Below are 10,489 nucleotides of genomic sequence, written 5' to 3'. Positions count from 1 at the left end.
TTCAAAATTAAACCCAATCCTTCTTAAACTCTTACAAAAAATCAAAGAGGAAGGAAAACTTCCAAACTCATTTCACAAGGCAAGTATTACTCTGATATCGAAGCCAGAAAAGGACATGGGGAGGGGGAAGGGTAAGCTGGGACAAAGTGAGAGAGTGGCATGGACATATATACACTACCAAATGTAAAATAGATAGCTAGTGGGAAGCAGCCACATAGAACAGGGAGATCAGCTCGGTGCTTTGTGACCACCTAGAGGGGTGGGATAGGGAAGGTGGGAGAGAGGGAGACACAAGAGGGAAGAGATATGGGGATATATGTATATGTATAGCTGATTCACTTTGTTATAAAGCAGAAACTAACACACCATTGTGAAGCAATTATACTCCAATAAAGATGTTAAAAAAAAAAAACAAGAAACTTTTGCCAGAAAAAAAAAAAAGAAAAGAAAAAGACATTATCAGAAAAGAAAACTGTAGACCAATATCCCTGATAAATATACATGCAAAAATTCTCTATAAAATACTAGCAAACCAAATTCAGCAGTGCATTAAAAGGATCATTCACCATGATCAAGTGTCATTTACACCTGGGATACAAGGATGTTTTAACATACATGAATCAATCAATGTGATATATTTCATTAATAGAATGAAAGAAAAAAATCATATGATCATCTCAATAGAGGCAGAAAAAGCATTTAACAAAATACAACATTGGAACATGGTAAAAACTCTTGACAAATTAGGTATAAAAGGAATATACCTCAACAAAATAAAGGCCATATATGATAAGCCCACAGCTAATACCATACTCAATGGTGAAAAGTTGAAAGCTATTCCTCTAAGATCAGGAAAAATGCAAGGGTGTCCACTCTCACCACTCCTATTTAACATAGTACTGGAAGCCTTTGCTAGAGAAATCAGGCAAGAAAAAGAAATAAAAGGCATCAGAATTGGAACAGAAGAAGTAAAATTGTCTCTATTTGCAGATGACATGATATTATAAATAGAAAATCCTAAGACTCTACCAAAAAACTATTAGATATAATCAATGAATTCAGTAAAGGTGCAGGATACAAAATTAACATACAAAAATCAGTAGCATTTCTATACACTAACAACAAATTATCTGAAAAAGAAATTTTTTAAATGACCCCATTTACAACAGCATCAAAAACAATAAAATACTTAATAGTAAACTTAACCAAAAAGGTAGAAAGATCATTATTTTGAAAACTACAAGATATTGATGAGAGAAATCAAAGAAGATACAAATAAATGAAAAGGTTCATGTTCATGGATTGAATTCATGTTCATGTTCATGGATTGTCAATACTACTAAAAGCCATCTATAGATTCAGTGCAATCCCTGTCAAAATTCCAATGGGATTTTTCACATAAGTAGAAAAAACAATCCTAAAATTATATGGAACCACAAAATACCCCCAAAGAGCCAAAGCAATCTTGATAAAGAAGAACAAAGCAGGAGGCATCATACTTCCTGATTTCAAGCTATACTATAAAGTTATAGTCATCAGAACAGTATGGTAGTGGCATAAAAACAGACACATAGATCTTTAGAACTGAATCAAGAGCCCAGAAATAAACTCAAGTATATACGGTCAGCTAATATTTGAGAAAGGAGCCAAGAATACTCAATGGAGAAAATATAGTCTCTTCAATAAAGAGTGCTGGGAAAATTGGATATTCACATGTAAAAGAATGAAACTAGACCCCTTTCTCACACCACTCACAAAAATTGACTTGAACTGGATTAGAGACTTAAATGCAAACCTGAAACCATGAACACCCATAAGAATACATAGGAATAAAGCTCCTCAACACAGGTGTTGGCAATGATTTTTTGGATACTACACCTAAAGCACAAGCAACAAAACCAAAAATAAACAAGTGGAACTACAACAAACTAAAAAGCTCTGTACAGCAAAAGAAACAATCAACAAAGTAAAAAGACAACCTACAGAATGGGAAAAAATATTTTCAAACTACATATCTGATAAGTGGTTAATATCTAAAATATATAAAGAACACATACAACATAGCAAAAAAAAAAAAACAAACCACCTAATAATCCAATTAAAAACTGGGCAAAAGACCTGAGTAGATCATATTTTCAAAGAAGATATATGAATAGTCAACAGATACATGAAAAGATGCTCAACATCACTAGTTACTAAGAAAATGCAAATCAAAACCCCAATGAGATTGTTAGAATGACCATCATCAAAAAGACAAGGGATAACAAATGCTGATGAGGATATGGAGAAAAGGTAACCCTTTGTACCTCTGATGGGATTGTAAACTGGTACAGCCACTATAAAACAGTATGGAGGCTCCTCAAAAAATTAAAAATAGAACTATTATATGATCCAACAATTCCACTTCTTGGAATATAGCCCCCCCAACATGAGAACACTAACTCAAAAAGATATATGCACCACCACGTTCACAGCAGCATTATTTACAATAGCCAAGACATGGAAACAACCTAAGTGTTCATTGATGGATGAATGGATAAAGAAGATGGGACACACACACACAAACAGTGGAATATTATTCAGACATTAAAAAAAAATAAGGAAATCCTACCATTTGCAACAACATAGATAGACCCTGAGGGCATTATGCTAAATGAAATAAGTCAGACAGAGAGAGACAAATACTGTATAATCTCATTTATATGAGGAAAAACAAACAAATTCACAAAAGGAGAGATCAGAGTTGTGGTTACCAGAGGCGGAACATGAAGGGAGGTGGAATTGGAGGAAAGTAGTCAAAAGTTACAAACTTCCAGTTATAAGATAAATAACTACTACATGACAACTATATTTAACACTGCTATATGATATACATGAAAGTTATTAAGAGAGTAAATCCTGAATTCTCGTTGGAAGGGAATAATTATTTCTTTGCTTCTTCCTTTTATTGTAGCTATATGAGATGATAGATTCTAACTAAACATATTGTAGTGATCACTTCATAATATATGTATGTCAAAACATTATGCTGTACACCTTAAACTTATACAGTGATGTATGTCAATTATATCTCGATAAAACTAGGAAAAAACCCACTGTTACTGACTTAGGATAAGCCCTCCACATTTCTGGGTCTCAAATATTCCCCTATATAACGAGGATCTTGAACTATGTGATATTTAAGGGCCCTTCTGGGCCTGATAATCCAGGATACTAGCCAAACTGATTGGAGTTGAAGTCAATTGTGTCTGTGTACAAAGAGAATCTGGAATAGTTTTTTAATGTTTACATGAAGAAATGTGCCTTGCACATTTTGGGTGCAAATGACAGCAAAGTAGGCATTGTGGGGAGGGAAATCCAATGCTCCTGAAGTCCTAGAGTCCTGGTGCCTGGCAGGGTAAATTCTGACTGCCATGGTCATGTTTGTCCCTTGAGCTATAATCAGATCAGAGCAAAATGTAAGGTATTATCACATTTCTCAATCCAATTATATGCTTTCCAAGCTGGGTTGGTAATTTGTGGCTTTTTTAATTTTGATTTTTAAAAATTTCATCTTGGTTGTTCTCTGGGAAGAAAATGTCTTCCTTGGGAAAAAGTCTGCTTTTAAGGGAGGAAGGATACTGGTGCTATGACAGAGAAAATATGTATTCAATATCTGTCATGTCATAGGCATTTGAGTTTCCTTCTTTTCACCTCCATCTCATCTCTCCACATTCACAGACACTAGCTCAGTGCATGGAACATAGTAAAAGGCTCAAGAAATGACTGTGGAATAAATGAATGAATATGATGGGAACACTTTTCCCAAAATCCTGACCCAGAATAATTTGGGAGCAGATGAAAGATTTACAGAGAATTATGGGACCAAATTAAATAAGTGAATGGGCTGTAAATGATAGTGATAATAACAATAAGACTAACACTGAGAGCTATCATTCACTGAGAGCTTCCCAGGCACCGGTCCCTGTACCAAGGGCTGACAACAACTCTTTGGAGTAGATGCCATTATTATCTCCATTTTACAGATTATGAAACTGAGGCTCAGGGAGGTCACATGATCCACTTAAGGCCCCACAGACTGTACAAAGTTCCAACCCATTTATCTAGCATTTGTAGTTAGGAAAATCTTTGATGCTACAACTCTGTGAGGCAGGTGGAGCTAGACTGGTTGACTTGGGGGATATGGAGGCACTAGTGTTTCAGGGCCTGGCTGTTGGTGTGTGTCTGAGTGTGTATCTCCTGGCATCCAGATATTCTGGAGATCATGGAGAAGGCCCAAGGAGTAAGTTAGAAGATTTGTTTATACATAGTCCATGGGCTGTGTCCTCTGCACAGTTCTCTTATGGTGACTAGTTAGTTAGTTGTTTGCAAGATGTCAGCCAGTTCTGTTCTGTCAGGTGCAACAAATGAGGGTTTCATTCACTCAGCAGATATTTATTTAAAGCCTCCTCGGCATAAGTGCCAAGTCCTATGCAAAGTGTTAGTGGTTCTGCAGTGAAGACAGGCATGGGGTGTACACTAAGGAGGGCACAATCTAATGGCAGAGAAACAGGAAAAGAGCCAACATTGAGTGTTGGGGACTGGGGGAGCATGGATGCAAGGCCCTTAACTAGCCTGAGGTACTCAGGAAAGGGCTTCCTCAAAAAAGTGTCACTTAACCTGTGATTTGGACTGAATAGATATCCTGTCTTGTCCAAAATGGGGTGAGGATGAGGGGGGAAGGCAAAGAGAGGGGAGCAGAAGTGATGAAGCAGAAGAAATAGTGTGTATAAAGATTAAAGATATAGACTCTGAAAGTACAAAGATTTCAAGGAACTTAAAGTGGTTAATTATGGCTGGAGAGGGAGGCAGAGGCAAGGTCGGGGCTCTGTAAGGGCAAGGTAAGGCTGTTTGACCTTATCCTCAAAGCCAGAAACACACTAAAGGATGTTAAGCAGGAGGGTATAGGGGTGATGGTGATGGGGGAGTGGCAAGCGAATTACTAGGTCTGAGTGGTGTGTTAGACAAGACTCTCTGACTGCAGTGAGAGTGGAAGGAGAAGGGAAGTTCAGGCAGAGCAACTTCAGTGCAATCATCTGCTTATGAGATGGCAGGTCCTGAATTATAGTAGTGGAAGTAGGAGTAGAGAAGAAGGGATGAACTAAGAGAGATTTAGAAGCTGAAATCATTAATACATGAAAACTGACTGGATATTGGGTCTGAAGAAGAGGAGGCATCAAAGATGACAACCATAAAATGGACAACCTGGAAGAAATGGACAAATTCGTAGAAAAGCACAACCTTCCGAGGCTGAACCAGGAAGAAATAGAAAATATAAACAGACCAATCACAAGCACTGAAATTGAAACTGTGATTAAAAATCTTCCAACAAACAAAAGCACCAACCAGATGGCTTCACAGGCGAATTCTATCAAACATTGGAGAAGAGCTAACATCTATCCTTCTCAAACTCTTCCAAATACAGCAGAGAGGAACACTCCCAAACTCATTCTACGAGGCCACTATCACCCTGATAACAAAACCAGAAAGTGATGTCACAAAGAAAGAAAACTATAGGCCAATATCACTGATGAACATAGATGTAAAAATCCTCAACAAGGGGGCTTCCCTGGTGGCGCAGTGGTTGAGAATCCACCTGCCAATGCAGGGGACACGGGTTCGAGCCCTGGTCCCAGAAGATCCCACATGCCACGGAGCAACTAAGCCCATGTGCCACAACTACTGAGCCTGCGCTCTAGAGCCCGCGAGCCACAACTACTGAGCCCACGTGCCACAACTACTGAGGCTCACGCACCTAGACCCCATGCTCCGCAACAAGAGAAGCCACCGCAGTGAGAAGCCCACGCACCACACCAAAGAGTAGCCCCCGCTCGCCGCAACTAGAGAAAGCCCGTGAGCAGCAACGAAGACCCAACACAGCCAAAATAAATAAAATAAAATAAAATAAATAAATGAATAAATTGGTGGGTGGGGGGGTAGGAGTTCCCGGTTGTGGACCTCGGGGAGGTGGTCTCATAAGGGATCATCTAAAACATCAGGCTCCTGTGGGGGAAGAAGGCACTTTGAAGGGATGTGAGCCAGGCACACCTGGCAGGAGTTCTTTAGACGTGGATCTTAGAATAGCGTCACGAACATTTGAACATATGGGATTCCCACCCCATCTACCTTTCCTTTTACAAAATAGATCCAGCTGCAAGATGGTATTGTAATTCAGTGACCCATTTTCCAGACAGATCTCTTGGTCCCCTAGTTTGTACTGGGGCCATGCAGTATTGCAAAAGAAAATTAATTTCTTTTTTCTTAAACCATCCTGTCTAAATTTTCCCCAATTAGCTAATATGCATCCTAGCAGGGAGTCCTTCAGGATGCTTGTAGTTGCCCCTATTTTTTTTTATTAGGATGTCTTGACAAGATGGGGGTCTGATGGATCCTGGCCAAGATGGTAGTTATTTGTCCCAGTGTCAACAGTGGGGTCCCTGTGGGCACCTGAAATCTGCCTGGTCAGTGAACCTGAGAAGGCCCCTTGGATTAGTCAAGGAAAGTAACAAGAGCCAGTGGGAGAAAAAGCAACCAGAATCCCAGGGCGAGGGAGGGAGGAGACCTAGGTCCTGAGATAACTAAATGGGTTACCATTATCACTGAAACAAAGAAAGAGAAACAAATAAAGCCGAAGGGTAGGGCTGGAAGCAGTGATAGCAACACAAGGCCAAAACTCCCCTCAGGATATGGTCCTTGTGATGTTGAGGAGGGCTACCTCTCCAGAGAAGTAAAAGAGGCAACACCCAACCTGCTGGCAAAGCCAGCAAGGAGGCTCGAGGATCAACAGACAGTCTAAGAAGTCATGAGAGAAGGAAGATAGAAGAGAAATCCAGGACAGTAGGGAAGGTACACAGCCACGACGCTTCCCAAGAGGGATTTGTAAGCCCTCTGAGAAAGGTGCTCGCCCACTACCTTCGCTCAGGACTTGATAAAGTCCGAAAAAAGGTAAGAAGGCTGAGTGGGACTAGGAAGGTGCACAGATGCAATGCTTCCTAGGGGGGAAGTGCTCGCTCACAACATCCACTCGGGGGTGCAGTGAGGCCGTAAGCCCCAAGAGCACTCGGGGAGGGCCGGGTAGCAAATCTAGAGGAGGACTCACAGAGTCCCCCAGTTTGGGCCCTCTCGCAGTTCCGGTGTCCTGGAATCAGACTGGGACAAAGAACGAGTGGCGGGGGAATTGGGCTGGAGGAGCCACAGAGGGGAAACTCACCCAACTAAGTTGTCAATTACTTGCTGCGCAGTCTTAATTTGGATGTCTGGTGGCTGTCTAGGTGGATCTTCTCGAATCCAAAGAGATAGACCGATAGGAGAGTGAGAAAGACTGAGGGGAGAAAAGGCTTGGCCTCCGTAGGCTCCTTCACAGCCAGAGAACTGGTCTCTGCCAGATCCTGCAGGCGGTGTCAGCCATGACCTAAGGGACTACTTGAATGTACATGGCTCAGGACAAGTTCCAGCCGCCCTCCAGAGGGGAGCCATAGCCCAGTAGGCAGATCGAGATTATGCCCTTTGAGGTCCTGCACTGGGCACCAGACAAGATGCTACAGGAAAGAAAGTGGGGTCGCAGAGGATGGTCACATCCCGGGTCTCAGGCAAGCCCTTGGGACAGTGCTGAGTGTTGATTCTTGGCTTAATGCAGGAAAGAATTCAAGAGTGAGCCATAGTACAGTGAAAGAAGGTTTATTCAGAGAGATACATACTCCACAGACAGAGTGGGCCATCTCTGAAGGCGAGAAGCCCCAGGATACAGGGTTGTCAGTTTTTATAGGGGTGGGTAATTTCATAGGCTGAGTGGGAGGATTATTCCAACTGTTTTCGGGAAGGGGGCAGGTTTCCAGGAATTGGGTCACTGCCCACTTTTTGACCATTATGGTCCACCTTGGAACTGTCATGGCACCTGTGGGTGTGTCATTTAGCATGCTAATGTACAACAGTGAGTGTATACTGATGCTGAAGGTCTAGTGGAAGTCAACTCATCTGCCGTCTTGGACCTAGTTGGTTCTAACCAGTTTATGTCGTGTCCTCAATGACTGTATCATTCTTTTAAAGGTTGTGCCCTGCCCCCTTCCTGTGTCAGTAACTGAAGCCTTAGGATCTCCTGCAGTCCCCCACCCCTGCCCCACACCCCCAGCCATGGGAGGGCATACAGAGTAAGAAGGGAATGTGGTCCAGACAGAGCCCAAAGAGGAGCAGTAACACATAAGGGGAAGGAGCCCCTAAGACCAGCAGCCAGCAAAGGGGACTGAGAGTGGGCAGCTAGACAAGTACAAGAGAGGCCAGGAAGAAGTGGTGCTATGGACAGAAGCAGAGGGAGGGAAAAGAGTGTTTCCAGAAGGATGGAGGTGTGGGAATGTTCAGGGCTGTCATTTGCTGTTGCTGATTTCAGAAAGGACAGGACTGAAAAATTTCCTTTGGATTTATGGACAAAGAAGTCTTTGTTGAAGTTTGTAAAAGCACTTTCTGTGGGGTGATAGGAGCAGTGGCCAAATTGCAATGGATTGATAAGTAAGGGAGGAGGGAAGAAAGATAATAAATGTGAAGGTCTCCTTCAAGACCTTTTGGTTACAAGAAAAGGAGAAAGATACAATTGTAGATGGAGGGGATGTAGAATTGATAAAGGTTGTGATAAGTTAGTTATTTTTTTATGTGGGAGAATCTTAAATATACTTTTAGGTGGAGAAGAAGGAAACAATGGACAAAGAAAGGACGAGGAGAAGGGAAAGAGGGAGGGAAAGAATGAGGCCCAAGGATTGGGGGTGGGGTGTGGCACTGGGCACAGAGGAAAAGAGACAAGTATGGCTGTCATTCAGGAACATGAGAGTTTGGGGCTCCAGAATCCCTCCTATGGCAGGCAGAATAATGGGCCCCCACAGATGTCTACACCCTCTTCAACCAGAACCTGTAGACGTATTATCTTACATGGTAAAAGGGAATTAAGGTTTCTAGTTTGCTGACCTTCAAATAGGAAGATGATCCTGGATTATCTGGGTGAGCCCAATGTAATCACAAGGGCTCTTATAAGTGGAAAAGGGAGGCCAAAGAGAAAACCAGAGATATGGCAGCCTGAGAAGGACTTAGCTCAACATTGCTGGCTTTGAAGATGGAGGAAGGGGGTCAGGAGCCAAGGAATACAGGAAGACTATAGGAGTTGAAAAAGACAAAGAAACAGATTCTCCCCTAGAGCCTCCAGAAGGAACACAGCCTGGTAAGACTCATTTTGAACTACTGACCTCCAGAACTGTAAGATGATATATGTGTGTTAAGTCCCTAAGTTAATGATAATTTATTATAGTAGCCATAGGGAACCAATACATCTCCCCCCACATTTATTTCCTTCCAGGGTTCTAGACACTGGGAAATAATCAAGGCTCACCAGTTGAATGTGAGTATGGATTTATTAATTTGGGCAAACATTTTAAACTCCCAGAGTACAGGCTCCTGTTCAAATTCTGTTGGAAAAATCTGGCTTGGGCTAGCAAGAAATCCATTCTGCAAATATTTATTACACACAAAGTACTATACTAGGTGCTAGGAATACAACAGACAACAAAATAGACAAGGCTGAACAGTACCAGCATAGAGGGAGGTTTCTAGTAACATGGATCAAGAATGGGGTAACTGTAGCACAAGTGTTCAATCTTTAGCTTTGCATCTTTAGAAAAGTCCTGTCCTAGTTCACTGATTTTGTCAGCTATGTTGATGTCCCCATAGGTGAGCAAAGAACACCTTTAAGTCAGAGTAGGAAAGGATTGGATTGCCTGGGCTTTTCTCCAAGTGCTTAGTGAAGGACATGTGTGGGTAGGGAGAAGCTGTACAAGTTGGAGTTCTGACAGGTGTCAGGGCAAAAGAACAAGGGGCCAAAAGCATTTGGAATATACGTAAAAGCCATAGAGGTGGCAATGGAGCTAGAGGGCAGTGATGCCAGGAAGGCAATGCCACACTGGGAGAAAGTATAGGTACTGATGATCTGAATATCTGAGGATGTGCCTGATCCCCGTGGATGCTGTAGCCCTGTCCTAGCTCTCCTGCCCACCATGCAATGACTGCTATAGCACTGATAATAGTGTGTTGTCTGTGTTGGTTACCTGGCTGTCTCCCACAGGATTGTGAACTCTTTGAGGGGAGGGACTGTTTATGTCTTTACTTCCCAGGTGCATGCAAGTGCAAAGCATAGAACAGTCACTGTTTCTCTGCCTCTGGGAGGAGTGGAGCAGAGAGACAGAGACTACAAGCCACAGTGTAAGAGATAGATATCCCTGAAAGGGAGTCAAGGAGGGAAAAAGGGAAGGAGGAAAGAGTCATCCTTTTTACCTTTTTCTCTGTTGCTGCCAGCCTGCCAAACCTCCTCCTCCATTATTGACCTTTTCATTCTCCCCACACACCTCCTTGAGGGATTGATTGACAACTATTAATAAATGAAACTCCCTTGAAAGATGTCTTCAGCAAGCAGCCA

Source organism: Balaenoptera musculus, chromosome X (genome assembly GCF_009873245.2).
Source record: "Balaenoptera musculus isolate JJ_BM4_2016_0621 chromosome X, mBalMus1.pri.v3, whole genome shotgun sequence".
Taxonomy (NCBI): Eukaryota; Metazoa; Chordata; class Mammalia; order Artiodactyla; family Balaenopteridae; genus Balaenoptera; species Balaenoptera musculus.
This window is presented reverse-complemented; position numbering follows the sequence as displayed.